The sequence below is a fragment of the Pongo pygmaeus genome, chromosome 2 (assembly GCF_028885625.2).
Source record: "Pongo pygmaeus isolate AG05252 chromosome 2, NHGRI_mPonPyg2-v2.0_pri, whole genome shotgun sequence".
In the NCBI taxonomy this organism is placed as follows: Eukaryota; Metazoa; Chordata; class Mammalia; order Primates; family Hominidae; genus Pongo; species Pongo pygmaeus.
Genome location: NC_085930.1, coordinates 65620306 through 65624807, shown reverse-complemented (window position 1 = coordinate 65624807; position 4502 = coordinate 65620306). Strand labels below are relative to the sequence as shown.

The 4502-nt window shown below is 42.2% G+C and overlaps 1 pseudogene; it reads right to left on the bottom strand.

The window, feature by feature from the left end:
- Positions 1 to 3429: 3429 nt before the first annotated feature.
- LOC129032701 (glutathione S-transferase Mu 1-like) lies at positions 3430 to 4086 on the bottom strand (annotated as a pseudogene).
- Between the last annotated feature and the right edge of the window lie 416 nt (positions 4087 to 4502).

Below are 4502 nucleotides of genomic sequence, written 5' to 3'. Positions count from 1 at the left end.
TTATGTTGACCACTGTCTTCTGGTGTCTTATGATGCATCACAAACAGACTTATTTCCACCTTTCTTATTCTCTGCTAAAATACTATCCCTAAAAATGTGCTGCTTAATTTTGGTGAACATATTTCAAAGGAACAATAGATATGGAAAAAGGCAATTTTATAAAAGTACCATTAACTGTTCATTTTTAAGGGAACAATTAAAATGCTACCTATTGCAAATTGCTCAGGCTTAATTTCATTTCACCAAGGATAGGAAAATGATCAAATATTTTTTGATTTTTTAATCTTGCTGATTAGCTAAACTAGTTCCTACCATAAGCAGCTAATGGGAAGGGGTGGTATTCCAGACTATATAGATTCATTATTTGTTCCTGTCCCTCCCACTTCTCCAGTGTAGAAGTGTTGGTGCATAAAGCTGTGAAATCATTTACATTTTCCTTTTACCTAATGCTTCCTTAAAATGGCACATGCATCCCTTGCTTTGGAAAGTGGTAGCTACTGTGCCTTTTTCTAGCTCCTATTTTCCTTATAAATAATACTTAGTTCCAATAGCGATAGTGACAGCCTTAGAGGAGTTTCAACAAGAAAACTTAGGCAGAAACTACTCTTCATTTAAAGAAGTTTTACTTGTCAAATAAAGATTGAATATATTCAGCGTGTCCAACATGATGATTTGATACACATACACACTGTATAATGATTACCACAATCAAATTAATGAATACGTCCATCACCACCCATCCTGCACGGTGGATCCCCAGAACTTGTTCATTTTAGAACTGAAAGTTTGTACTTTGATCAACATCTCTCCAGTTCCTGTACCCCTGCCCCTGGCAACCACTGTTCTACCCTCTGCTCCTATGAGTTCAGCCTTTTTCAGATTTCATGTATGTATTAGTCCATTCTTGCACTGCTATAAAGAAATGCCTAAAACTGGGTAATTTATAAAGAAAAGAGGTTTCATTGGCGCATGATTCCGCAGGTTCTACAGCAGGGGTGTCCAATCTTTTGGCTTCCCTGGTCCACATTGGAAGAAGAATTGTCTTGGGCCACACATAAAATACACTAACACTAACTAACAATAGCTGAGGAGCTAAAAAAAAAAAAAAAAAAAAAAATTGCAAAAAAATCTAATACGTGTGTGTGTGTGTGTGTGTGTGTGTGTGTATTAATTCTCAAAATATCCTTAAAAGGCAAACACAAGTATTAGTGTGTTTTGCAGATGCAGAGATCAAAGTTCACACACAGTAACTACATCATGAAGCCAGGTGCCAAATGCTAGAGGCCACATTCTGAAATACCTCTCAGCTGCACCACACACTCAGATTATGTGCGTAGTCTTCTAGCTCTGAGAATACAGTTCAAACTCCTCAATTCAGTGTATAAGGCTTTATAGCATGGCTTTGGTTTATGACTTTATTTTCATCACACACACTATTTGTTGGAGCCATTCAAAATAACTGGTGCCATGCCTGAATGCATAGTATTTGTTTTTTGGAACATCTGTTAAACATGCAATACTTTACTGAACATATACATATCACTGTACTGCTCGATTAATTTTCTTTTTTTTTCCAATAGTTTTTTGAGGAACAGGTGGTGTTTGGTTACATGAATACATTCTTTAGTGGTGATTTCTGAGATTTTGGTGCACCCATCATCTGAGCAGGTACACTGTACCCAATGTGTAGTCTTTTATCCCTCACACCCTTTCCCCCAAGTCCCCAAAGTCCACTGTATCATTCTTATGCCTTTGCATCCTCATAGCTTAGCTCTCATGAGTGAGAACACAGGATGTTTGTTTTTCCATTCCTGAGTTACTTTACTTAGAATAATGGTCTCCAATTCCATCCAGGTTGCTGCGAATGCCATTATTTCATTCCTTTTTATGGCTGAGTAGTATTCCATGGTGTGTGTGTGTGTATATGTGTGTGTGTATGTATGTATATGTGTATATATATATATATATATACCATAATTTATTTATCCACTCGTTCTTGCTGGAGTAAGATGGTATCACATTGTGGTTTGTATTTGCATTTCCCTGATCGTTAGTGATGTTGAGCAATTTTTCATGTTTATTGGCCATTTGTATATCTTCTTTTGAGAATTGTCTATTCATGTCCTTAGCCTACTTTTTTTTTTTTCTTGAGACAGAGTCTCACTCTGTCTCCCAGGCTGGAGTGCAGTGGCGCGATCTCGGCTCACTGCAACCTCCGCCTCCTGGGTTTAAGCGATTCTCCTGCTTCAGCCTCCTGAGTAGCTCGGACTACAGGCATGTGCCACCATGCCTGGCTAATTTTTTGTATTTTTAGTAGAGACGGGGTTTCACCGTGTTAGCCAGGATGGTCTCGATCTCCTGACCTTGTAATCCACCCGCATTGGCCTCCCAAAGTGCTGAGATTACAGGCATGAGCCACCGTGCCCAGCCTAGCCCACTTTTTGATGGGATTTTTTTGTTTTTTTTTCTTGCTGATATGTTTGAGCTCCTTGTAGATTCTGGATATTAGTTCTCTATCAGATGTATAGATTGCAAAGATTTTCTCCCACTCTGTGGGTTGTCTGTTTATTCTGTTGACTGTTTCTTTTGCTGTGCAGAAGCTTTTTAGTTTAATTAAGTTCCATCTATTTTTCTTTGTTTTTGTTGCATTTGCTTTTGGGTTCTTGGTTATGAAGTCTTTGCCTAAGCCAATGTCTAAGAGGGTTTTTCCGATGTTATCTTTTAGAGTTTTTATAGTTTTACGTCTTAGATCTAAGTCGATCCATCTTGAGTTCAAAATCTCATAATATTTTAAGAAAGTTTACGAATTTGTGTTGGGCCACATTCAAAGCCATTCTGGGCCACATGTGGCCTGTGGGCCGTGGGTTGGACAAGCTTGCTCTACAGGAAGCATGGCTGGGGAGGCGTTAGAAAATTTACAGTCATGGCAGAAGGTGAAGGGGAAACAGCCCGTCTTCACATGGCCAGAGCAGGAGGAAGAGAGTGAAGGGGGAGGTACTACATACTTTTTTTTTTTTCATGGTTCAGGCTTTACTGGGCATCACACAGGGCTGGGGTAGGGACCCAGCAAAGGGAGCAGGGCCTGCAGATGGTCTTTGAGGATAGTGCTGGGGAGCTCAGGGATCAGTCCAGCTTCTCAAAGAAGAGACAAGCACTGATAGGAAAAGCAGTCAGGTTGGTGTTAGTGCAGGAAAAGGGAGATGTTAGGAGGGGGACTTTGATGGAGGAGAGTGGGGAGCTGAAGCTTTAAAGATCCTCGATGCGGGGAGGGATCATGTTAGAAGAAAGGAAGCCAACGAGGCCTTAGGGAAAAGAAGAGAGTGGAAACAAGGAAAAAGGAAGAAGTCTGGTTCAGGGAGTCGGGCTGTTCTCCAGGCTCCCAGGCAGCAGGGTGGGCTCCTCCCTCCCATCTTCTGGCATCACGGGGCCCTATTTACTGTTCAACGTAGCTGACTTCCCAAACAAAGGACCTTGGAGGCATTGGCTGGACTTCACGTAGGCAGAGATCTTCTTCAAACCCTCAATTCGGGAGATGAAGTCCTTCAGGTTTGGGAAGGCGTCCAGGCAGCTGGGGTCAAATATACAGTTCAGGTCAAGGATGTCATAGGCGAGGAAATCCACATAGGTGATCTTGTCTCATGCAAACCATGGCCACTTCCCCAGAAACTGTGAGTAGAGCTTTAGCTTTTCGGGGAGTTCCTCCAGGTACTTTGGCTTCAGTTTCTCAAATTCTGGGATGTAGCAGATCATGGCCAGCTGCATCAGGTTGTCCATGGTCTGGTTCTCCGAAATGTCCACACGAATCTTCTCCTCTTCTGTCTCCTCACACAGGTTGTGCTTGCGGGCGATGTGGCACAGGATGGTGTTGCTCTGGATGATCTTGTGAGCCCCATCAAACAAGTAGGGCAGATTGGGAAAGTTCAGGCCCACCTTGAATTTTTAATTCAGCTACTGGCTTCTGTCATAGTCAGGAAGGTCCCCCATTGTGTACTTCTTTTCCTCGTAGCTTGAGTCTGTGTATTCAAGGAGCAGACGGATGGCATGTGTCAGCCTGTGGATGTCCCCGTACCCCAGTGTCATGGGCATGGTGCTGGTTGGTGCAGATTCTGCAGACCGGTGCTACACACTTTTAAACAACCAGATCTCATGAAAACTCACTCACTATCATGAGAACAGCAAGGGGGAAATCCGCCCCCATGATCAATATCTCCTGCCAGCCCCCTCCGCCAACACTGGGGATTACAATTCAACGTGAGATTTGGGCAGGGACACAAATCCGAACCATATCAACGTATAAATGAGATCATACAATATTTGTCCTTCTGTGCCTAGCTTATTTCACTCAGCATAATGTCCTCCAGGTTCATCCATGTTGTTCCAAATGGCAGGGTTTCCTTGCTTTGTATGGCTGAATAACTTTCCATTGCATGTATGTATGTATGTACCATGTCTGTGAGGCTAGCTATTATCAAAAAAATGAGAGATAACAAGTATTGGCAAAG